The sequence below is a fragment of the Panthera pardus genome, unplaced genomic scaffold (assembly GCF_024362965.1).
Source record: "Panthera pardus isolate Hobbes unplaced genomic scaffold, ASM2436296v1 HiC_scaffold_1, whole genome shotgun sequence".
NCBI classification, from domain to species: Eukaryota; Metazoa; Chordata; class Mammalia; order Carnivora; family Felidae; genus Panthera; species Panthera pardus.
In genome coordinates, this window is record NW_026526654.1 from 43,309,580 (window position 1) to 43,336,236 (window position 26,657).

Sequence of the window (26,657 nt, forward strand, 5' to 3'; positions counted from 1 at the left end):
GTATGTCAATCAGAGCTACTTAAATCTCTTTATTCCTGAAAACTATGCCATAGCTCTTGTTATGAGAACAGATCTCTAATTTGTTTAAACAAATTTTTGATTTGTTTCTCATATATTTATGTGCCAGTGGCTGGTTAATGTATTTGTCTAAGGCATACTAAAATCCTTGATAGTATCATCAAAAAAGAGCTAAAGTGCGTACTGGATGTCTTCCTAAAGACAAATTACAGTGATTGCAAAGACTGGACCAACCTTTTTCTGCTCTATGTTTTAAAACACAACCGAGAGCGGTTACCACTCCTGTGATGCCAGCTATAACGAAGGTGAGGATGGCGTTTCTTAAGCATCTACCTGGAGAAATGAGGGCAGACACCTTTTTCTGCTTTATAAATACATAAATTTGTGTCCATGCTGTCAAGTAGGCTTCACATGAATATTCTCATGTTTTATTATTTCTCTTAGCCTTAGGGACTTTGCGCCCTCTACTTTTTATTGTTTGTGAGCCTATCTTTCTCGCTTTTGTAAAACGAAGATATCATCCAAGAATGACTCTTTGGCAAAGAAATAAACCCACTGGATATTTGACTGGCAGGCTTGTTCAATTATACTCTTGGTATGTTACAAATTCAAATGACATTTTCTGCATATGCCCAACATTTGAGAGAACCATAACATCCAGACGTGCTCATGGTTTTTCTTTAGGCTATCAAAATAAGAAACAAGTCTGTATCTTCCAGACAGTAAGGCTGAAAGCCTTGCAAGGAAGTGTGATTCAGGTCAATGAGGTAATTGAGGAAATGTCATGACAACCAAAATTAAAATGAGCAGCCTCATATTTGCATGTGCCAGCTGCTCCTCAGGAAATCTTTCTGGCTGCTTTTTGTTCCTATTAGACAGGATAATGTGCCTGCAAATTATATCCAACTGAAAGAGAATTGACTCACCCTCAGCAGACATTGTAGTAGCAGACAAACTGTGGAAGGATGAAATCGAGAGGAAGAACCAAGAACCAAACAAAACACACACATGTATGCACACACACGTGTGCGCGCACACACACACACACACACACACGCACAACATTTTTCTTTCCCATTTCTGCCGTGATGATGCTGGCAGATCATTTTAAAGCGTTTAAAATGAAAAGTCCCTTTTAACCTCATACCACTCTAAATTGCCTCACGACTTGTTTATACCCCGTGTTGTGCAAAATGGTTCTGAAGGCCTGAGCTTCCTCCTATTGTGACTTGAATGTTCCCCAGAAGGACAAGACTGCCATAGGAGGGCGTCTTTCCTCCTTCGGATCATGGGCTTCACAGTCTTGAAAAGTAGATGCGTGATACCAGTGTGAGTTCTTCCTAGTGTCAGTCATCCAGGTACTCTTCTGCTGAGTCTTCTGTAAATATACAGTAAAACCTTGGTTTGTGAGCAGATTTCATCCCAGAAACATGCTTGTAATCCAAAGCACTTGTATATCAAAATGAATTTCCCCCTAAGAAATAATTGAAACTCAAATGATTAGGTCCACAACCCAAAAATATTCATATAAAAATGGTTATAATACTGCAATATAATATAAAATAATAAAGAAAATACAAAATGTTAAAAAATAAATTAACCTGCACTTAACTCTGAAAACCTCTGTGGCTGATGTGAGAGAGACAAAAGAGAGGAGGGTAATTGTGTAGGGTGACTTTCTCTATCACTAACGGATGTCGACTACAGTATAGTGTTAATAAACTCTTGTCATATACTCTATTGAATGTAACTGGCAATAGGCAGCAGAAGAAAGGGTCTATATCTTCAGGCAGCTGGACCTAGAATGAAGCCAAGCATTCCTAAGCCTACTCTTGTATGGAAAGGCCAAGACTGTCCATAGGTGCTTTGAAGTGACAAAAAATACACTAGTGCCAGTTATGGGCACCTTACAACGTTCTGAAAAGTCCCTGATTTCTGCCAAACACCGTGGCCTGAGATGGAGCACCTGAGCATAGGAGATGATCACCCACAATCCTGCAGAGAGAAAGAGAGAGAGAGAGAGAGAGAGAGAGAGAAGAACCATTGCCTCAGTTGTGGTCATGTGATGTTCGGTGTCACGTACTACTCGTATTGCAAGTTACCGCTCGTTTATCATGTCAAAATTTATTAGAAATGTTTACTCGTCTTGAGGAACACTCACAGAACAGGTTACTCACAATCCAAGGTTTTACTGTACTATGTAGAAAGAGATATCGTGTCCTGCATCTGTGCTCCAGTGCTACTGTGCTTCACAGATTTGGAGGTCAACCGCAGTGAGGTCTCTGTACCCCATATCCCCATGAACTGTGCAATGGGGCATTATCCTCCAGAAGACATACACGTGGCTTTCTAGGTGAATCTCTGTGAGTCACAAGGACGTGGAAATTGCCATCACTTGTTGGCATCTCTCATGGCTATTATCAGCTCAAAACAAATTAAGTCGTCACACAGTTGACGCAGTTTCCTCCTCTCTTGTGGCAGGTGCTGAGCCAAGCTGAGTGGATTGGCATATTTGCTGTCTTGATGGCACAAAGCCCCACAAAAGCGGAACCATTTTCACTGGCGCAAAAACGTTCCAAAGGATGCTTGCTGTACAGATTCTTTCTATTCATTCTAGAATATAAAAGAATATAAAAAGAAATGCTCCGTCTAAAGATAATCTCCCTCTCTCTGTATATTTTTTAATGTAAGACAGTTATTTCGAGTCATAAATGGCAAGTTCTCTGAGAGTGCTAGGGAAAATTACTCTTAATACCTTTATCCTATTAAGTTGCCATAGTAATAAAATCTCATTCTACTAAAGTAACTTTCTCAACAGGTCAGAGCTTGAAATTCTATGTTGTAAACTTCTAAATACAAAAAAAGGCATAAGTTTATTATTTGGAGTTCAAACTGTAGAAACCTGACAGCTTTGAGGACTTTAAAAGATACTGAATCAATTGCTATAAAAGGAAAACACTTGACAATTTAATTCATATAGTATATCACTACTGAAGAGACTTCTTGGTGATTTATGAAGGGCATGTTTGTGGGCTGGGTTTTGGAATTTTTGCATGACAGGTAAATTTGTGCTCAGAATGCTTGCATCTTCAAAGACCCACGAGTTTGGCTGTGGGTACATGTAACATTTGGTTTGGAAACATATGAAAGAAACACTGATATTCCTTGAGAATGTGATTGAACTGTGAATTTACTCTGATATATTGATATAATGTTTTAAGTTATTTTATCTGTACTATTTATATATGTCTGTATTGGAGGCATCTAGCCTCCATGCTTCAGAAGCTCCTAGAGAGTTGAGGTTGTCTCCATGTAACTGTCAGCAATTAGTAGACACCAAAGTTGACCAGGCTTTTGACTTCTTCTAATGCTGAGTTGCTTCATTCAATGATATCTCCTCAATTCTATTTGATTTCAAGTGTACTGTGAACTGAATAAAGAAAAGACTGACTGAAGCCAAATGAAGCCTAGATGATGCTTCTGGAATGGCTGCTTAGTTCATCATATTCAAAGAAAAGAACACAATAAAAGAAAGAAAACAGGGGCACCTGGCTGGCTCAGTCCATAGAGCATGCAACTCCTGATGTAGGCGTTGTGAGTTCAAGCCCCACATTGGGCATAGAGCCTACTAGAAAGGGGGGGGGGGGTTAGAAAACATGATCCCTAAAATTAAGACATGCAGTTGGTAAATATCAATATACATATCTGATTCATCTACAGACTGATTACAAAGCAGTCTATGAGAAAGTATAAGATTGTTTAGTACACACTGGGTATGCGATTATTATAGACATGATGAGGAGAGAGCCATTGGACCAGGGAAAGTGGTGGTGTTTCTCCTGTCCTCCATGTTCCTCCTTTCCATCTCAACCTCCTCTCACCTGGGAACTTGCTCTCTAGGACCCATCATTTGTTGATCCAATATGAAGGAGCTTTATGGGATCCAAGACTTTTGTCTGTAATCCTTTTGGAGCATGAAGCCAAAATGTGTTTTATTTCCCCTGGGACCAAAGCATCAACTATGTCATAATAACCTAAAACAAAGGCAGAAGATGAGTTTGACAGGTCAAGCAACTTTTCAGTGCCTCTCAAATCACTGCATTTAATCAATGTTCTTTCCTGCTGTAATCAGCAGAGACTTCTGAGAAGAGAAGAGAGTAAGCAGTACTTTGAAAAAAACTGAATTCGTATGTAAGCCATAGGAGAAATGCTTGACACACCGGTCTTCAGGGATTTGGTAAAGTGCGAAAGGTCCATGTTGTGCATTGGACACAAAATTTAAGTGGGAATTAAAATCTCAGTACTTAAGACAGATAATATTTTAATATAGCACTTTTTAAAATAAAAACTTATGCAAAAATATTCATAATGAACAAAATATCAAAGTTTAAATTGAGGCAGGATCAGTATTATTGATTTTTTCCTTTTGCCTCAAGCCAATATGGCTTGGTATAAGGCACTAATCCTGTCTTTCAAAAAATTTTTATTTTATTCATCATGGATTTTCTTACATTAATTTTAACTTCGAAAAAATATTTAATTGAAATATTATTTACTTTAATTACTAAGATTTTTGGTGCCCCCTTTAATTTTGCACCTGAGGTCAGTGACTCATTCCACTTATCCTAGCTAAATCCAGTCCTGCAACAGGGTCACTGATGATAAAGAGGAAAGGTGGAAGGCCATGATGAGAAATATAATGTCTAATAATGTCAGAACATTATATAATTGAGTCATCCTGGAATGAAACAATAATAAAAAGCCAGAAGGAACAACAGGTCAGGGATATAGGTATACATTTGGGAATTCTCATAGCCACAAGAGGGCATCAATTAAAATTTTGACAGAATATGCATTCCAAGACAGTATTAAAAGAAAAGAACAGAGAACTAAGGACTAATCTGAGGATTACTGTTAGTTCTAAATGACAGATTTTTCTCCAGTGGATTATCATTCCCAAAGTATAACATGTTCTAGAACAGTGTTTCTCAAACTCGTATATGCATCTCAATCACCTGAAGGACTTGTTGAAATTCAGATTACTGGACACCACCCCCAGGACTTCATTTCAGTAGATTTAGGGTAAGGCCTGAGCATTTGTATATCTGACAAGTTCTCAGGAGATGTTGATACATCTAGTCCAGGGCTCATACCTTGTGAACCACTGGGCTAGAATAAATAGAATCTTTACAACAGAGTAGTTGGTTTAAAAATTTATGTAGTGAAATACTCTATGGAGAAATCAAATTCTATCATTTCTTAATACTATAAACTCTTCAGGAAGAAACAAAAAGAATGATTCCATCATGCCTCAAAGACCAAACAAATAATTGCAACAAATACAGCTAGTTGGAGCAAGATAATGGAGTGGTGGGGGTCGCAAACTGGAGATGACATGCCCACTAAAGGAATTAAAGTTCCATGAAAACAACATAAGTCATGGGACACCTGGCTGGCTTAGTCCATAGAGCATGTGACTCTTGATCTCAGGGTCATGCATTCAAAGCCCCACACTGGGCATCGAGCTTACTTTAAAAAAATTAGTCACCATGCAAGACATACAACTGGTACCTCTGACATTCTGGATTGAACAAGTTTATTACACTGGATCACCTGAAAAGAAAGGGACTCAGAGTTTGTGGTTTAAAATTTCATAAGGGAGCAACCAAGTTCCTGGGAAATTGGTTTGATTCTTGCTACTGAGGAAGGTAAGAGGATCAGTTGGCACCAATGACATAGATCAGAGCCCATTAAAATGCAACCCCTTGCAGGTGGACGGACTGCAAAACAAGTACTTGATCTTGGGACCTTTGGTGAAGGGCCTCAAGTCACTTGTGGATGGAACCATTGGCATGCCTGACAGCTGTCTCTATTGGAATAAACCATTAAAACATGGGTGATGGTAGCCACAAGCATGCAGAGTTTGAGGAATGGTACTTTCCTCTATTTTCCTGTACCTCACCAATCTTGGGATCCTTCTGTAGCCCAAAGTAGGGGAAAGAAGCACTGAAGATCACTGAGTTTGGACTTCTCATAAACCCTGGAAATAAAAAAGTTCAAGATGAATTTAATATGATTTCACAAAATGAGGAAATGTGACATGCCTTGAATTCCAAGTTTTAGGAATCAACCCATACTTTTTATTTCAGTCAGAGAAGACCATTTGATAGCAGACCAACTTAATCTGTGACACCAACTTGACAATTGTTGGTTTACAGAGTAATATTTGGAGCCCCATGTGGTCACCCCCACCCCAACAATTTGCTACAAAGCCATCAGTTCCATTCTTGCTTCCTCTAGTATGAGTGAGGTGGTACAACCTGTTTTGCACATCAAAAAGAGTGAGTCAGCTGAGACTTATATAAGAGTTTGGACATGCCAAGCAAGTTACCAACAAGAAATTTCTCATGGTTAGACATGGTTGCCTGATTGGATGTCAGTGTAAATAACCTTCTATACAGGCTGCTGGAGATCCATTTCTTGCCTTACAAATTGTGGAATAGGGAGAAATCCATGGGGTGATAAAATGACCAATAAACTGAACTAATTCAGCAGAAACAGGAACTCAGAACTAGAGATTTGCAAGTAAGCAATAAGCCATCGCTAACCTTCTAGAACAGGTGTCTGCAACCTACGTCCTTGGGCCAAATCTGGATGCCACCTATCTCTATAAAGTTTTATGGGAACAGACCCATGCTCATTTGTTTACATATTGTTTATGGCAGCCTCAATGGCAGAGTTGAATAATTAGAGACTGTATGGCATACAAAGTTGAAAAAAAAAATGCTGTTTCCCTGATCTAGTAAGAGAAAGAACTAAGAGCCTCCCAATTCACTAAATTCACCTGGAATATAGCCTAACTGAATTGTATTTACATCTCAAAGAACAAGGTGCCTCAGTGATATCTAGGCACAGACAAATTTGACAGAAGATATCAAGATCCCTAATCTCGAATCTGACATATAGTCCTCATGTGATAGTGACTCCAGCTTGTTTTTAGGCTCTGATTTTAATAATTAATTGATCCTAAGGTTCAGCTCTTCCTATTCCTCTAGCTGGATTCTAAGCTATCAGAATTACTGCCATTGTTCACCTATAATTGTTCCGTAAAGTAACAAACGACTTTTTGGCCCTGACCTGACATTACTCAGTACAGATAAAGTGAAAAAAAAAAAAAAAAAAAAAAAAGGCTACTTTGTTCTCCTAGTTGCATATGCCCATTTCTTTCCTTGGAAAGATGTCATCATTTGCAGTGTCCACATACTCTATTCCTATCAAAACCAGCCCTCACAAGAAAACATATGAAACTCATTCAGTCAAATACAAATAATATATAACAACACACTATTACCTCCCCAGAAGGATTGAAGTCCTAGAAGCATTAGCAAGTAGGTAGGACAAACAAATGTTTCTTTCATTCTGTTTTTTGGAGGTCGGGATATAAAGACAGAAAAAAACTAATACCAGGTAGGCTAGCAGCTCTCTTTCTTCAACGAACCAATTTCTCTGTGCCAAATCCATAACCCCAAAACCACTACATCAAAATCACCCCAGAATACTTAATAAAAATGCACATCCTGAAGCCCAGTTCTGAACTGACCAAATCAGAATACTTGGAGATAAGTTCCAGGAATCGTTATTTCAACAAGCACAATTGCCTCTTCATGATTCATATGTTGAGTAAATTTTGAAAACCATTGCACCACACTGTGTGTGACTGTCTAGCCTCCTGCCCACTGGACTTGTAGCTTGATGAGTAGTCATGGTAGGCTGGAGACACTCCAGGACCTGACTTGGCTCAGTCTGATTGGGCATTTAATGGTGCCCTGACTTACAGGTGATCTGAGGAATTTCTCACACTTATAAGGGCTCTCTCTGATGAGGACTGGTGTAATGTTTCAGAGTGTAAGTCACCTTCGTTATTTATTTTCACATTAACTGCACAGAACAATGATATGAGGTAATCACTAGTAAGTTTCAGGAAAATTACCCAGTTTCCTTCATTGTAAAATGGGGGTTTTAACAAAGCCTATTTGAAAAGGTGGGAAGAATTGAGATAATGCACTTAAAGTGCATAGCATGCAGGAAGTGGTGAATAAATGTCAACAATTACTGTTGCTCATTTAATTACACATGAGAAAATTAAAGCCCAGAAGTTTTATTCAATAAATCAGTTACACACCTTATAAGTTGCCAAGAAGAAGACTTGAAACCCAGTACTTTTTGGAGTCAGTCTTTCTTCTACCCTGAGATTGAGATTGATTTACCATTTACCATGAAATTCATAAAGTGAGTTTCGGAGCTCCTCATTTACATGGACCCCTTCTAAGACTCTAAGATAGACCTAGTAATATGTTCACACCATCAAAATTTTTATCATATTTGCAAAAGTTAGATAATTTCATCACAGCTGGTACAGAAAATGGCTTCTTTCCAGTCCTGTTCTGTCATGCTTTCTCTCTTTTTGTTGGCACTGGAGTGGGGTGGCATTTTAGGGTTCCAGCTAAGGGGAAATGGAATTTGAGATACCCTCAGCTTGGAATCAGTGCGATTTTTAAAATGTGGTGTGCATTAGCTTCTGCATGTAGTTACTTTATTACTAGCAGTCTCAAACTAAAATTGACTTTAACAGATAATCCCGCTGACCATTTTTCCGGCCCACATGGCACCATGACATGAAGGTATCCAGACCAGAGGACCAGAGCTCATATAATATGAAGGTGCTCCAGGGTACCAAGCACTCAGCACTGGAGGTATATGCAGAGGATATGCATGAACTCAGTTATGAATTATATGGAAACTGAAGCTAGTCGGTAGCAAATTCTTATCACAGATAAGTAAAATTATTTATAAGAGGAAGTGTCTGTTCTCACTGATATCCACCAAAACAGAAATTGTCTCTTGTCAAGATTATACTCAATCATACAGTGTATGCAATTATAAGTGTTCCACACGTTTTTTATTTCCTTTTTTGGTGGGAATTGCACAAGATAGACTTTGTTAGAATTCCTTAATCTGTAATAGTTCTAGTGGCACAGTTCGTTAGCGCATGGTTTTATAGGAATTCCTCAATTTGTTGATCACAGAAGTTTATCGGTTCTGAAACCAGTGAGTACAAATTCGGTGTAAGTCACAGATGTTCTATATAACTCCCCAAGAAGGGGTGTCTGACTAGACCTATAAGAAATTGACAAATTGAATTAATAACTAAGCACCTCTCCTCAAAGAAAAGATCAGGTCCAGACAGCTTCACTGGCAAATTTTCTTTTCTTTCTTTCTTTTCATTCTTTAGAGAGAAAGAGAAATGGAGAGAGAGAATGCATGTGAGGAGAGAGGGGCAGAAGTAGAGGTGGGGTGGGTGGGAATTTTAAGCAGGCTCCATGCTTATTGTGGAGCCCAACGCAGGGCTCCATCCCATGATCCTGGGATCACAAACTGAGCCAAAATCAAGAGTCGGATGCTTAACTAAGTCACCCAGGCACCTCTTCACTGGTGAATTTTCTTAAATATTTAAGAAAGAAATGATACCAATACTACTCATATTCATTCAGAAAACAGAGGAGAAATACTTACTAATTCATTTTATGAGGTCAATATTATCCTATTGTCAAAGCCAGACAAAAACATTACATGAAATGAAAACTATAAGACAGGGTCCCTCATGACCATAGAAGCAAAAATCTTCGATAAAGTATTAGCTAAATTCAGCAACGTAGGAAAAAGGATTGTACACTTTTACAAAGGAACATAAAGTTGGTTTAACATCTGAAAGTGGATTAATATAATATATAATATTAACAGAATAGAAGGCAAACCTACATGATTATCTCAACAGAAGCCACAAAAACATTTGACAAGATCAGTACCCATTTGTGATAGAAGCTCTCAACAAATGGCAAATAGAAGGGAATTTCTGCAATCTGTTAATAGCATTAAAAACAAAACAAGAAAACTTAGTATTAACATCATACTTAGTGGTAATATACTGAATGCTTTCCCCCATAGAAAAGGAGCAAGTAAGAATCTCCACTCTCACAACTTCTATTCAACATTGTAAAGGAGGTTCTAACCAATGCAATAATGCAGGATTAAAAAATTAAAGACATGTAAATTGGAAAGGAGAAACTGAAACTGTTAGCAGACAACATGATCCTATATGTAGAAAATTATAAGAAATATATTTTTAAGAACTACTATAGCAAATACGCACACTTAGCGAAGTTGCAGGATACAACATCAATACACAAAAAATCAATTATATGAAATATTAGCAACAAACAATCAGAAAATAAAATTAAGAAAACAGTTCCATTCACATAGCATCAAAACACTGAAGAAGAAATTTAGCAAAGCAAGCATAAATGGGCATAAGAGAAATTTTTGGATTAATGGAAATGTTTTAAAGCATGTTGTACAACTATATAAATTTACTAAAAAATCACCAAAGTGTGCTTTCACAATGATAAATTTTATAGTATGTTAATTAAACCTCAATAACAATGATTAAAATACATATAGATGGGAAAAACAGAATTATCTTTCTATTCTCACAGGTAATAGAAATATATTCATTTTCTCATAGGAAAGAATATTATAAAATTGTCACATGATGAGGCAAAGATTATGCAGCAAAAATATGGGGGAAACGTTTAAAGATTGATTAGTCAATTAATAAAGAAATTATTTTATATTTTCTAAACATTTAGTGTTTTTCAGCACTAAAAATGTTTTCTTTCAAAATAAATGTTTGCCTTATTTTTAAATTTTATTTTAGAGAGAGAGATCACAAGTTGGGGAGAGGGACAGAAGAGAAGGGACAGAATCTTAAGCAGACTCCATACTCAGCACAGAGCCCAACACAGGGCTCGATCCCATGACCCTGGGATCATGACCTGAGCTGAAATCAAGAGTTGGACTCTCAACCAACTGAGCCACTCAGACAGCCCTGCCTTACTTACCTATTGCTCTTCTTTTTTAAAAAATGCATTTATATTTTATTATTTATGTTTGTCAGATTTTGAAAAATCAGTTCTTTTAAATTATACAGCTTTTATTCAAACAATGAATATCTATTGCTTTTCTTAAAGGGGCCCTTAAGTTTGAGTCTTACAAAATCCACTTCTGCTCCTATTCCTGTCCCTAGTCCCCTTCTCTGTAGGGAACCATTTTTATTGGTTTATTATATAGTCTTCCAAATACAATCTAATTAGATAATATAACCTAGATTAAAAATAATAACACAATAGATAATCTAGCACTAGTAAGGGCCAGGCTGTGCTCTAAGGACTTTCCATTTGTTAAATCACCCAATCCTTACAACAATTCTGTGAGACAGACCATATTTTTACCCCATTTTACAGATGAGGATGCTGAGGCACCAAAAAGTATGGTAATTTTCCTATGGTATGTTTTAAACCCAGGCAATCTAGCTACAGAGTCTTTACTCTTAACTATTCGCAAAATTGTCTCTCAATACGTACATAAATGAGGGTGGGATCAGGGAGTGGGGGCTGGAAGTGGTTTAAAGTACACATAGAGCTAGTTTTTCACCCATGATTTACCCCCTGCTTTTTTATGTCTCAACAATACGTGTTGAAGAAAGAACTGGCTACATAATTTTGTGGGCTTAGCACAAAATGAAAATACGAGGTCCCTTCTTTGGAAATTATTAAGAATTTCAAGAAAGCAACAGCAGAGTATTAGACCAAGCATAGGGTTCTTTTAAGTGGCTGTAAAGTCACATGCCTGTAAAGTCAGCCCTGCATAGAGATCATAGAACCCAGTACTTTCACGTCTGTGTTCCCAATCATAGCTGCTTCCCACTGACTGGTCATTAGTTGATCATAGAGCTGTGTGCCACCTTGGTGCTACAATCTAGGGACATGCCAACTTTTCTGTTACAGCTGTCAACTTATTGAGGGAAAGGAAACAAGCATGCCCACACAACCCCTGCTATTGACTAAGAGAGAAAAGGAGAGTCTGGCTGCATAAATATACAGGTAGAGATCTGCAGGTTAGAAATCTGTAGTCGGGGGACACCTGGGTGGCTCAGTGGGTTAAGCATTCGACTTTGGCTCAGGTCATGATCTCATGGTTTGTGAGTTCGCATCCCGAGTCAGGCTCTATGCTGACAGCTCAGAACCATAAGCCTACTTCAGATTCTGCGTCGCCTTCTCTCTCTGCCCCTCCCCCACTAGTACTCTCTCAAAAATAAATAAAACATTAAAAAAAAAAAGAAATCTGTAGTCTGTAACTCCCTTGCCTCTTATCTTTTGCTTTATTTTTAACAAACGTAAGTTAGGTCACTAATATTGACAAGATCACCAAAACTGTCACTGAGCTCTTCCCTTCTGCCTGTCCCTCCCCAAAACGAAACCAAAATTATCCCCAACCTGCACTTTCAGGTAACACTTATCAAGCTGCTTTATTCAAATGACCCTGAAGAATTGGATCGCTAGACCCTTTGTGGCATTTCATAGCATTTGGCTACTTCCTTTCCTTTAGGGGAAAGAAAGCAGGAACCACCTGGAGAGCTTCAGCTCAGCTGACTGCCACTGATAAGTCAGGAGAGAACCTCTGAGTGAAGACCCTCCAGGCACTTTTCTGACCTGATGGTATAAGATTTGCTTTGTTCTCATCTCTCCTGCACTTCCCAGCTGAAAACCTGTAGTGATGCAGGGAGTTAATTTGACACTGTATTATAAGTTGATTGACAAATAGCTAACAACAGGGTTAATTCTATAACTAGAAGGATTATAGAGCAAGAGGCACTGGCCAGGCAAAGAACATCCAATTCAAAGTCATCCAAAAAGGTACAGGCAAGGAAAAAAGAACCGAGAGGAAAATGTCCACATTTCCATTGACAAGCACGATGAAACTTGTTGACTCAGGTATCCACGTTATCTAGGGCATGCATTTGACAATCTGGCACAGGTGACGAAACTGACAAACACACCAGAAACTAGCACAACATTATCTGTAAATTGGTTGTGATTGAATACTTCATGTCATCAAGGGAATAGAGGCAATGAAAGAAAAGCCTTATTTCTCTGCGAAGAAAAGAATTTCTGTCAGAAAGAAACTAGGAAATAAAAGACAAAAATGTCTTAAGAGATCACTATGCATTCTGTAAAGTACATATTGTAAAAGGAAAAGGGAGAAGCAGCTTGATTCTGAAACTCTATTCAGTGTAATTTTGTGTAAGCTGTTCTCTAAGGAGAGAGACTGAACCCTAATCAGCCAGCATCTTCTTCCAGATGGCTCTAAGTGTGCTTTAATCTGTTTTTAAGAGAGGATGGATCCCTTACTATGAGGAAAGGGGCATATTGAGACTTGATCAAAGGATTTTGCCAATACATATGTATAACTTACAGAGCACTCTCAGAATGGTTTGTAAGGGTTTTCCCTTTACCCATTCTCTGCCTGGCATTTGCTGGTTCATGATTGCTGTGATGATGGCATACTTTGGTGGAATTTTGGTTCTTGAGTAGCTCCCAAGTCATGGCTTTTTTTTTTTTTTTCGTAAGAGACCCTCAAGCAATACTTGATGAATGAATAAAAATAAAGAGAGCACATCCCCATATCAAGGGGCCTGCAAGTTGACAAAGTAGGAATGGAAGAGAAAGATTAGGTGGACATCCTTCAGCTGAAGGCAAGGACCCCAAGCTCCATCCTTGTCTACAGAGAAGAATGATGTGAACATGACTTCCAGATTTGATCTTATGGCACTTCCAGCTTCATGAGCAATTTCAGCAGGATTTTTAGTAAATAAACTAATAGAAATTTACCTAAAACAATGCCACTGTGCCAACACTGAAGTCACAATTGTTGAAGAGATTCTGGGAGAAAGGACTCTTGAGAAAGTATTCCTGGTCATTGAACTTATTTGTTCATTTGTTCACTCATCCGATATTTATTAAGCACCTACTAAATCTCAGCCATAGTGCCAAGTTCCTGAGAATATGTAGGTAAACACAATAACAAACCCTGCCTGCTCTCCTCAAGTTTATAATCTAGTGGGGCTACTTCAATTACAATGGTTTGATCAGGCTATGATATCATAGTGTGGGAGCAAATTTTGGAGGCTACTTGATCAGACTTGGAGAGTTATAAAGTATTCCCAGAGAAGAGGCAAAATAATAGACCTAAAAAATGACTATGACCCACCCAGGGGAAAAGATGGGGAAGGATATATTCCAGTCGAAGGAAACAGAATTTGCAGAAGGTCAAAGGCAAGAAAAGGGAGAAGAATGGTAGGAATTAAAGGGAGTTTATGATAATGGCACGGAGGGAGGTGAAGAGATATGGTTGAGAATGAGAGATAGGAGGATAGGATTTGAAGGGTGGGGAGGACAAGGAGAAGGCAACTATCCTCCTATATGCTTGCTTAGGAATCTACATTTAATTGAATCAAATTCTGCAAACTCAGACTTTGTTAAATGCTGCCAGAAATACAGGCTCCATAGGAAACTGTCTCTGCTTTCAAGGAGCTTTAGTTGGTAGCAAATTCTCAGGGTCCAGGATCTATGTCAAATCACAGAGCAGATTCGTGATATGGGACATACGCCAATGATACTGAGTGCTGATTTGGAAGTGCTGGTTGGTGAATAATCTTGTTCTTCCATGAACAGATTTTAGCTGTGATTCGAGGATGTGTATGTGTATATGTTTAAAGCACACCAAGAGAGACTCTCAAATTCTCTGCATTATACAAATTAATAAATGAAGGTGCTCTAAAGAAATTAGAAATCAAAATAATCCTTTTGAATTCTAGCAATATTGAGAAGAGGGAAATTCTGTCACAGAATAAAATTACAGCATATGCCTTGTGACATAGTAGCAGCAGGTGGAACTTAAAAACTTAGAGAAAAATTTTACCTCAGAGTTCTCTTTCTTTTGGCGGAAGTTTGAAAATCTGAATTCCACCTGATTTTGTAAAGTATCATTTTCTCCTTGAAGTCCATAAGTTTGACTAACATATCACCTGAAGGATTTTCTGGGACCTTAGGACTGTCTCAGAAGACACTGTAATTTTGAATGTGTAAAAATAAAGGCAGTGCCTATTTTAAAGCCATGGATATTTGAACGAATGCACTGAAGCCAGCATTAAATGCCAAGCTACTCATCACCGTGCAAGAAAGTGGGTAATATTTAATAATATTTTCTCTTTAGTTTAGTTTCAGTGGGATGATAACAGGCTTTTTGATAAATTCCTTTCTGGACCCCAATCAGGTAGACCAATTCCAGTCTTAAAACCAGAGCTGTGATTTGTTGATCTTCAGAGTAGGAGTTCTTTGACCAAATAGCTATAGTGCCAATTAGAACTAAACAATTATAATAATGATTAGAAAACCATTACCCTAGATAATGGTTCCCATTGTCTGATCACAAGACTTCTGGAATAATTGCAAAACCATTTAAAATCCATGTGTTCACTGAGCAATGTTTCTATACTGTACCCCTAATCTTAGGCAAATATCTGTACCGTCTCTTAAAACACATTAAGATAGTATTGTGTTTTAATAAATAGAATAAAAACATTTAAGGGTTATAAATTTACAGAATTTTTTCATCATGTGTTCTCAAGCAACATATTCTGAAAGAATAGTTATGAGATAGCTTAAAACGTTTTTACCTTAAAAAAGAATCCTCTTCTGCAGGACGGAAGTCCTGTTTAGTTTTTTCTGCAAGTGAGACAGTTATTGTTTTTTTGGTTTTTTTTTTTTTTTTTTTTTGGTCATTCTAATTCACAGACCACTAAAAGCATACTATACACAACGCTGCAAATAAATGAAGGATCTAATTAAGCCTGGCAGAATTTTAGCTGGTCTGAGTAATGTACCTATGTGCTGTCCTCCACCTACACAAAGTCCCACAAAAATCCGAGGGCTGCTCAAACAATGAGAATGTATCACCTTGTCTGCTAGGAAGTGCAAAACCATATCTTATTCTCAATTGCTGCAACTTTCCATGGTCTAACTTATCAGGTAATGTTATTACCTTTTTCCATTGCATGATGCTTTTGTGCTGTTTTTAAAGATGTAATTTTTCATATGACTCATTGCAAGCTATCTCAAATCCTTTTTGGAAGTAGGTGTGGCATGAATAACAACAAACTAAATTAAGTTCCAACGCCGTACGAGAAATAGATTTTGTTATCAAGAGTTCTTAAAAAATCATGGATATTTTTTATGAATAATGTGTCTCACTGGGCTGAAACCTTTGTCAGAATGAGGTACAGACTTTTCAATGCCAGGAAAATAAAATTAATTCAACGCTCATTGACCATTTCACATGTACTGTTTGGTGCTAGGAAACAAAGATGCATTAGAATCACCTGTCACATTCCTCCTGCATATTAGCTCAGAAAATGGTAGGGGGAGTGGCTGGAGGTGTCCTCAGTGGCTGTGTTTACAATTTTTCTTCTCTTTTCTTTCTCCTTTTTCTTTTTTTCTTTTTTTCTTTTTGAAGTGCTGTAGAAGCAGAGAAAAGAGAACAGCTTTTATGGCACTTGGGGAAATAGAGAGTGGATCAAAAAAGTTTGCTTCATTGAAGAGACATTTGAGATATCTTGAAGGATTAGCTGTATTTTACCATGCAAAGAAAAGAGGGAGGTCACTCCAGGGAAAGGGATCAGTGGGAACAAAGGCACGGTCCCAATTTTCCTTTTACTTCTCTTGCTGTTTTATTAGCTCTTCCTCCTTGACCCATCCCTAAATAATTGGGGTTACTCAGGACTCTAGCCTGGGCCCAGTTAGCATCTCATACTACAAACATGCCTTAAGCAAACTCATCCACACCCATGGATGGCTTGATTCCCATCTTTATGTTGATGACAACTACATATGTATCTCCAGCCCAGATCTCCCTGTTTAACTCCAGAGGACTATAACCGAACCTTTCACGACATCTCTTCTTTGGTATCTCACAGATACGTCAAACTCAACATGTTCAGAACTGAATTCATCTCTTTCTCATACTCTTCTTCCTGTAATTTTTCTATCTTCATTCCTGGCACTACGCTCTCCCAGGTGCTTACACCAAAAACCTGGGTGCCATCCATCACTCCTCCCTTTTTCTCCCCCACAGCGCCCATCCAATAAATTGTCAAGTTCTATCAAGAAAATCTCTGAAATAGTTCACGAATTTATCGACTCACTCTGTCCCTGTTGCTTCCACCTTACCCTTAGCCTAAATTATGTCTTTAATCTCTGTATCTTAAATTACTGTGGAATAAGTAGCTAGCAGAAGGTGAGGAGGGGACAACCAAGAATGTGAGGCCCAGTGGAAATGGTACATGCTGGAAATGAGGCCCAGAGGCTAAAGAATAGCACTGGGTATGACTTGGTGTTTCTTGCCGGCAATTACAGCAAGTCTAGCTATCTGAAAGCTACAAGCTAAGAAAGCTCAGTACACAGTCCTCCTCTGTGGTAAGGAAGTACCAGCAGTGATTCTGTCAAGTCCATTTGTCTTAAAGTGTTGCTTTCTGTGGTTACAAGACCCACAATACTGATGGAGTCTCCTAATGTGTAGGAAGTGAGGTCCTTTCCTCCTCATTTGGAACACTTGCTAGTTTCACTTAGGGACCTCATGGCAAATATGTGTGGCTCCTATCTCAAGGACTCATACAAAATTGTATCAAACTAATGAATGAATAAACAATATTTCCTCATTTGAGAACTGTTGATTGATAGACTTTGCCCATTTATCTTTGTGTATATGGAATAAATTTGGAAAAGCTCATCTTATATGAAATAAGTAACCTTACTTATATCACTTTTGCTGCAAAAAGATTTTTCCTAGTTTTGTGGGTGTGTGTGTGTGTGTGTGTGCGTGCGTGCGTGCATGCGCACGTGTGCATGTGTGTGTGTGTGTATTTGTGGTAGCAAATTTATCTATATGTTCTTTTTCTCTCACTTCCAGACACCGGACTCTTTCCTGCTTTGGCATATGCCCTGAGTGCTTGGAAATCCCTAAATGGACCAGAGCAAGGGTAAGCCAGCCCAGAAGGGCACTCTAGATCATGAGAAGACGTGTCTCAAAACTAAATACTGTAATTCAGGCAGTGCTTTTCACATTAACATAAAACAATTCCACATTTTAAAGCATGTTTTTCAGATACGACAAGCACTCAGTTAACTGAACGTTTGGAATAAGTTTTTAGTATAACTCATTTCATTTGAGTATATCTATTTTCAGAATGGCCATTGTGCCAAGGACAAGTTGATCAAGTGACTTCTCCTAAGTGTTTGGCAATCCACCCTGCTGACACACTGCCAGTTATCAAAAGCACAATCAAGTTCAGTAGAACTGAAGCTTAAGCCCTTATGGCTGACACCACTGGACTTCCAACTAGTGTACTAAGTGAACATTGTTTATATCCGTCTAGATTATCTAACTCATTTAAAAGAGTTCTTTTTACTATGATGATTAAAGTTAATCATGATAAAGAATGTAAATGGGAAAAGGGCGGGGGGTGGGGGGTGGGGGTGGGGGGTGGCCAGGGTGGCTCAGTCAGTTAAGCATCCCACTCTTGATTTCAGCTCAGGTCATGATCTCATGGTCATGGGATCGAGTCCCAGGCTCCATGCTCAAGACTCTCTCTCTCTCTGTCTCTCTCTCTCTCTTTCTCTTCCTCCCTCCCTCCCTCTGCCCTTCTTCCTTACTCATGCTCACTCTCTCTCTCAAAAAAAAAAAAATGTAAATGGTACAGAAGGTGGGAATAAAAGTTAACTTCCTTCTTCAGTCCCCCAATACTCTGCAATACAATATATGTATTATTCTGTACCTTGTCTTTTCACTTAATAAGATATGCTTTATATATTTATGGTATAGAATAATGATGTGTATATGTAGCTAATTTTTATATTGATAAATACTACAACATATTGACAAGCCTCTAGGAAATATAAGAAGAGAATATAAAATCAAGGACATATATCAGTGAAGTAACTATAATGAGAAAATGTAAAGAATTTTAATTTTGTGGAGCCCAACTCCATAAAAACAAAGTCGAAATCAGAAATAAATAGATGATTTTCCAAGAAACTCATAAATGATTTATAAGGCTTCCCTGGGACCCTGGACGCAGCGATCATTTTAAATTCAGGGTACACTAAACCCAAGTAGTCCAGCTGATGTACTTAACAGAGTCACCACGCCTGCCTAACGAAATATCACACCTCCAATAAACTCATTGTGCTGTGTCTAATAAGTGACTAGCACTCAATATATATTTATGGAATGAAGGAATCCACTGTGCACAGTGAACCAGTAATTAATGTGAGAGCTTGCTTTCTGAAATCCTCTCCTCTATGGGAATGTCACCCACGGCTCCTATGACAGTTGTCATCTGCAAGTTAGACGTTAAAATTTCCTCCTTTTTGTTAGCCCTTCTGTCATTAGGATTAGATACAGGTCCTGATTTAGTAGGAGCTTATTTTCACGACTACCCTTATGCTCTCCTGCCCAAATTGACTGAAGGTAATTAAATCCATCCTGGCTATATCAGAACTCCATGTTATAAATTTTCTCCCTGACAATTGATATTAATATCTTTTGGAGATGAGGGTGGGTAGTATAAGGACAGTGAAGCCCTTTGATCTGGGATCAGGTAGTTAAATGAATCCACTCCTTGTGCAGATTCCTAAGGCAGAAATATTTATTTTTGCATTAAATTTTGGTTTTTATATAGTCCTTAAGGTAGCTCTGAATTATTTAACAATGACGAGTAAATATTTTTTCTGTTCTCTTACGATGCTTAAGATTACTATTTACTCAGTTGGAGGCTTTGTTCATTGGGAAGGAGAGGCAGTATCTAGCCACCTAGGGGAGCCATGGTATCTAGCAAAAGGATACTCCGTTTATTTGGGGTTGGAAATAAATAAGAATGAAAGTAAAAATTGGGTTATTGGATTTCATTGGGCGAGAAGGGTTTTCATCAGATGAGGCAGAAAAGAAATGTGGTCATTATGGCTGGTCAGAGATCTGTCAGTAAAAGGAAGAGAAAAGACATGTACATGTCACTATTTCAAGGAGAGGAATAGCCCTCTCTGAGTTTTATTATGTGGTTTAATTGACAGAGAGGACTGGAAATCAAGACATGTTGGTTCTGTTCCCATAATTTTAATGCTTTCATGTTGCTCTCTCTGACTTGATCAAAATATCCTCCGTGTGCAGAGGTTTAAAGAGAACAGCTCTGTAACCACCATTAGAGAACAAGCAATTCAAGTAAGTCATTACATTTTAAGTACTTCTTAATTCAGAAATAAAGGAACTAAATGTAGGCAGGAGATTTAAAAGTCCATAATGATATCAGCTTAAATGAGGCTTCTGGAGTTATGTTGTAAAAAATCTGCAGTGTTCTGTTATTCAACAGCTACTCAGAAAATCAGAACCCACAAGCAGACAAGAAAGGGCTGCTTATCATTGCCCAGGACTTATTCCAGGTGGAGCTCATTTTACCCCATTTCCTTCTCTCCTGCCCTTGCCTCAATGACAGAAGCACCTGAGAGAGGGAGGGCTCTCCAGCATCAGTTCATCAGACCCCTCCTGCTGCAACCTTGACCCCAACATCTCCAGATCACTTCGATCTGCAATATCTGGAGGAGTTCTCAGCTCTGGCTGCACACTAGGATCACTAGAGGCAGTTAAAAGAAATTACTGAGCCTCAGTGGCTCAGTCAATTAGGCAGCCGACTCTTGATTTCAGCTCAGGTCATGATCGCAGGGTCATGGGATGGAGCCCTGTGTTGGGCTCTGCACTAAGCATTGAGCCTGCTTAAGATTCTCTTTCTCTCTCTCTCTCTCTCTCTCTCTCTCTCTCTCTCTCTCTCTCTCTCTCTCTGTCTCTCTCTCTGTCTCTCTCTCTCTCTCTCCCTCTAAAATAATAATAATTAAAAAACTACCGTTGCTCAGGCCCTAACCCAGACCATTTAAGTCAGAATCTCTTGCCTTAAAGCCTTGTTATTAGTGTTTTTTTAAGTTCCATATGAATTTCTAATGTGCAGCAGGAACAGAGATTTGGTCCTGACAAAAAAGATACAAGAGACGGCCCCAAGATTTGACCCCCAGCTTTGCTTCTGAGACAGCAGGGGTCCTGGAGGGTGGAAGTGGTCCTGCAAGGATTTCTGAATTCCTGGGGAAGCCTGGCTTCATGTTACAGATTTGGGGCCAGACTAAATGTGGAGATAACCCCGGCCTTCTCTCTTCCCTACCCCCCTCTCTCTTCCCTGGGGTGGAGAGACAGAGTTAACCTCTGGACTCCCCTAAATCAAAATCCAAAATCATGTGGCAGGGTAGGGGCCTAAGAAATGTCTTAGAGAAACCACAGTTCAGGGCCATCTATTTAATTTCAGACCAGTTCTTAAAAATGGGATTCTATGTGCTCAGCAACTTTCACGTCTCATTTCACTGGCACATCAACCTCTTTGAACTAGGGTTAATAGCCCATTTTATAGATGAGGAAACAGAGACAATTCAGAGAGCTTCAGTAATCAACACAAAATCACCCTCCCGGGAAGTGGCCAAATTGGGATTTAAACCTAAGTCTTTCATGTACCAAACACCATTTTGTTTTTAGCTGTACAGCTACGCTCAGCATACCGTTATACCGCCATGCCGCCAGTGATCAACTGAGCAGCAGCCTTGAGCGGGAGGCCAGCTGGTTTAACTCCCTATTATGATCACTGTCTCCATTTTTGAGCATGTTGTTGAGCTTCCAGACATTTTGATGCCTTTAACCCAAAAGTAAGTCTCTCCAGACAATTTCATAAGGGCTAGAACAAAAGCACCGCTCACTCAATTCAGACTTCGGTTTTGAGAAGTCAAGCTACCTCTCTGCCCAATACACACCCTCTCAAATTGGTGACTCTTTTCTTCCTGAAGCTGGGAAGAAACACAGGGATTCCAAAAAGGAAGGAGAGGGAAGCTTTTAAGATTTTCTGGCACAGAAAAACTGTTTCCTTATAGTCTGCTCCCTGAAAAATGAGATAAATAGGTAAAGAGAGTCCCAGAGAGCTTGTGAGGAAATTAAGAATGCCTGCCGCTTCACTGTGTGTTCCAATAATTAAAGATTGATTTATGGTCACAAATTCTTTTAAATGGATGGAGTTAAACTTTATTCTCATCCTAACTTGAATTACTTTAATTATCAGAGAATGCACGTTTTAACTGGGGCCAATAAAAGGATGATTTCTGAATGGTGGCAGGCGTGGCTAAGATATGCAGCTGCACACAAAGTAGTTGGAGACAAAGCTGAAAAACAATCAGCTTTTCTTTTTGATATTGTTTTTTTAAAATAATAATGGGGTACATGGGTGACTCAGTCGGTTGGGTGTCCGATTTCAGCTCAGGTCATGATCTGTTTCATGAGTTCCAGACCCGCATCAGGCTCTGTGCTGACAGCTCAGAGCCTGGAGCCTCCTTCAGATTCTGTGTCTCCCTCTCTCTCTCTGCCCCTCCCCTCCTCATGCACTCTCTCTCTCTCTCTCTCTCTCTCGAAAATAAGTAAACATTAACAAATAATTTAATAATAATAATAAGCAAAAACGCATATATGAAATCACCAGATTTATGTTTCATACTCTGAGCAACTCTGATCATTATACAAGGGACTTTTAAAAGCTCATTGACTGTCTTTTTTTATTGATTTATTCGATACCTAGAGTATTGAATAGAATTGATCAAGATGGGAGAAAAGACCAATCTCTCCGGCTTTGCAAGGTGCTTACCCAGGGCTGCTTACAGTTTGGATTCCAACCAGTGCCCTGCGAGATAAGGAGGCTGGCAGTCCTTGCTCAGGGTCAGTCCTTGTGTAGGGTCAGAGGTGGTCCAAGTGCTTGAGTAAGTCACATGTAGCACAGAGGCTCTTCAACTGTGTTCCAAACACTCTTAAGTTTGTAATACAAATATTTTAATTTCTATGAGGAGCATCCTGTGAAAAATGCGGGGATCCCTCCAGACAGGAAGCAGCAACTAATATAGAATCAAACATTTCTACTGTACATGACCCAACTTAGAGCTACAGTGTCGAGATTTGTTAGGGCAGCTTAAATCCCAGCTTCCCCTTCATTCAGCTCATGCTCCCTGCCCCAAAGTAGAGAACTGTTGCTGTTCTGTTCAACCAGACATTCCCCAACTGGGGTAATAGGCATATATGTGGCCCCACCTTCCCCCCCATACTTCTACAGGTGAGCAAGAAAGGACCACCTTATGAAACCCATGGGATTCGTATGTTCAACACCACATGTATGGAGTATTCAATATTCATGGAATTTCTATACTTAATAGGTGAATAACAACTAAATTCGAATGTATCTCCTACTTAAGATTTGATCCAAGAGAAAGTCTGAGTTTATTGAAAAGAGAACGTGGCATAGGAAAAATATTTTTATCATAAATCACACATATACACAGACACATTTATTTGGCAGTAAGAATATATATATATATATATATATATATATATATATATATATATTTACCAATTATATGTACATTTGGCAATTAAGTACAGATATTTGAGACTTTCCAACCGGCTCTTTGGAAAAATAAAATGCCTTAGAACGTTCACCCTATTACATACCCTGGCAAATAAACATAAAGGCAACTAGTTAAGAATGGTCATGAGGGCCTACACCGAGTAGAAAGCTTGGTATTCTAGGATTACAATGATAATTCTACTTTTACAACATTGAACCACACGGCATTGTTAGCCCTAAGTGCCTTTCCCTTGGAGGTTATATAAAAGAATGACAGTATATTGAATGACCTTTAATTATTCAGTTTCCTTCTAAGGATACTGATCTGTATTCTAGATCCAAGTGTGGGTCAGAAACTAAGTGAGAGAAAACTCAAAGAGAATAGTAGCAGAGAAACAAATAAATTGGAAAACACAAGGCCCTGATCTGTTTCCTTCAGACAATTCCTTTCACTCTTTAGGGCATATTTATATTCATCTTCCCTCTCTCCCTTTTTGAAATAAGTCTAATAACACCAACTGTGAAGGGCAAATTTGAATTTTAAATTGCAAAGGACTCTGAATGCTGCAGGTAAGTAGCAGGTAAGTAACTGGAGAGTAGAGTTTCACCTTCCAAAAACACACCCCCACCTCCTGCGCTACAAACTTCAAGACTTGGCAACGGGTGGTTGCGGGGTTGCGGGGGGGGGGGGGGGGGGGGGAGGGGGGGGGAGGGGGGGGGGAGGCTGCCTGCCACTGCTTTCTATGCAGGGCGGGGACGAATGTGACCGGAGTCCAGCATTCCAGAAGCACAGCAGCCCAGTATGGCCAACAGTGCACTGGGTCCTGGTCTTCACACAAGTGTCAGAAAGGTCCTCTGTTCTCCCAGGGCTCCAGAAAGTATGGGCTATGAGCTCCACCAAGCAAAAAGAGCATCGTATTTAACAACTAGCTGCCAAGGCGACCAACGGTCTGTCTTCCCAGCATTCAGCACCCATAGCCCCCTCAGCCTTCACAAACCCCCTTTGTCTCCCAGAATTTTGTTGGGAGGCTGGCTGCAGGCTCTTGTTGCACACGCCCAACTTCACCCCTGGGAACTGCCACCAGAGGGGAGTCTACCCTCCGCCTCCATGGAACAAAAAACCACTCTTAAGTGTAGGAGGTAGTGTAAGAGATGATGTTTCTAGGACCAGGGACAGGTGGTAAAGCAAGGCAAGTTTGGAATTTATAGAGAGGCTGCACGAGAACAATGTTTTCGAGTTCAACCTAAGGTCAATAGAGTTTGCTAGATAGGAGAAACATGGAAATAAATGTTCTTTCTCTTTTCCAAGTGATTTGAGGAAAATATTCACTCTGAGAAAGCACTTCCTTATGCTTCTCGAGATGAAAAGAAGGTTTCTATTTATGTAGTATCCAAATGTCCTGGTGAGAAGCAAAACTTATTTGTCAAACACACTGAACCTACCCACCCATATTGACTCATCCACTGTCTTAGATGTACTCTGTGATCCAAAATCTTTAAAAAGGAAAATCGCATAATTTGTTGCTGTTTCTTCCCAGATAGTACTTATTCTGAATTTTGTAGCTTTGTGGGGTTTTCTTCTACTTCACTATGTTACTTTTAAAAGCTTTTTGGTTTATTGCTAATTTCCCCCTTTTCAGGCTCAGTTGCACAATATGGTATGTGTGTTGGCTTGTAATTTTGGAGCTGAACTTATGGGCCTGCTATAGTTCAAATGATATTCTATTTTTGCTTGTTTTATTTTTGCCTGGGCTTGATATGTTTTATGAGGTTCTTTCCTATAGTACTGGCATTCATATCTGGCATAACCAAAATTCTATCTCTTATTTAATATTCCTTCAAGGTTTCAAACCTAAGTGTTTTCTTTTCTTTTGTGTGATGTTGGAGCTTGTTGTGCTTTTTTTTCTTTAATATCTGGAAACACTTCCTTCCACATCAGAAATTTAAGTTTGCAAGAAATCCCTTTGGGAGTCTTTAAATGTGTATTTGGAGGGCAGAGAGGAGAGACAGCCAACATTGGATCTCCTGTCCACTGAGTCCCAGAGTCTCTCTGCACAACTGTGGGGGATGGGATAAGGTGCAGGGAGACAGAAGGTCTGATTCTCTACCCCTTGCATGCTGAAGCACTTACCTGCCCGATTGCCTTTCTGCTCTAGTGAGCCACAGTCTTCCTGCTCTCATTAGTAAACACACTGCTCTTTTCTATGCTTCTCACTTTCACTGCAGAAATGAGCCAGGCTGCTAGTACTGGGATATCTTATACAGGCTGACTTGACCCGCCAAGGAAAATTTGTAAATAGACGACCAAACTGTAAAGAGGTTTAGAGAAACACAGGGCAGCTCAGAAAGATGGGTGCCTGCGATAGCCCATGGAATAAACATCTTCACAAACTATTCCACCCAAAGGAAGCTATAAAAACCTTAATGATTCCTCAGGGACCCTCCATCTACCTTGGCCCTGCCTCTAACTAGCTGTATGGCTTTTGCACAAGTAACTTCTCCAGGGCTGATTTGCAGATAAGCCAGAGATGAAAGGGATGATGGAATCTGCAAGCCCAACCCCTATTCTTTCCAGTATAGAAATGGAAGGTTGGGGCAATCAAGTAACCTGCCAAGATCATTAGTTAATTAGAGACAGGTCTCCTGATAGTCAATAAAAACATTTTTTTCACCATATCATATAGTTTCTCTCATCTATGGAACATGAGTGTGTGCGTGTGTGCACGTGTGAGTGTGTGTGCTCATGTGAGTGTGTGTGAGCATGTGTATGGTTGTGGGGTGGTGGCGGGTGGTAACAATTGTTAAAGTTTCTTGAAGATTTAATGCTGCACAAGTCCATAACTGAAAGCAGCTGGGTTTAGGGCATGTGGGAAGCATGTTCAGAGCGACCATTTCTCACCCCTCTGTCCCTTCTTCATTTGCCTCCTCCCTCCCTCATGCCGTCTCCCCACACCCCATCACTCATTTCTTTTCTATCTCCTATTTCTCTTCTGTTCACGATTCCCAGTTTGGAAAGAGCTTATCAGGACTTCTGGTTTATTTTGCATAGTTTATCTCCTCCGGAGGAAAAATACTAGAGATAACCAATTGGTAAATAAATATTATGTCCCTTCAATGGGAAAGTGTTTCCCTATAATTTTTTTTTTTACAGAGATGAAAT

At 39.2% G+C, this 26,657-nt stretch overlaps 1 long non-coding RNA gene across 1 annotated transcript in view; it reads left to right on the plus strand.

The window, feature by feature from the left end:
- Positions 1-17,943: 17,943 nt before the first annotated feature.
- LOC128775889 (uncharacterized) overlaps positions 17,944-26,657 on the plus strand; it is a 69,315-nt gene continuing 60,601 nt past the window's right edge. The window contains exon 1 of the long non-coding RNA XR_008420836.1: positions 17,944-18,010. This is a non-coding gene — a long non-coding RNA (uncharacterized LOC128775889). The remainder of the gene's footprint in view (positions 18,011-26,657) is intronic.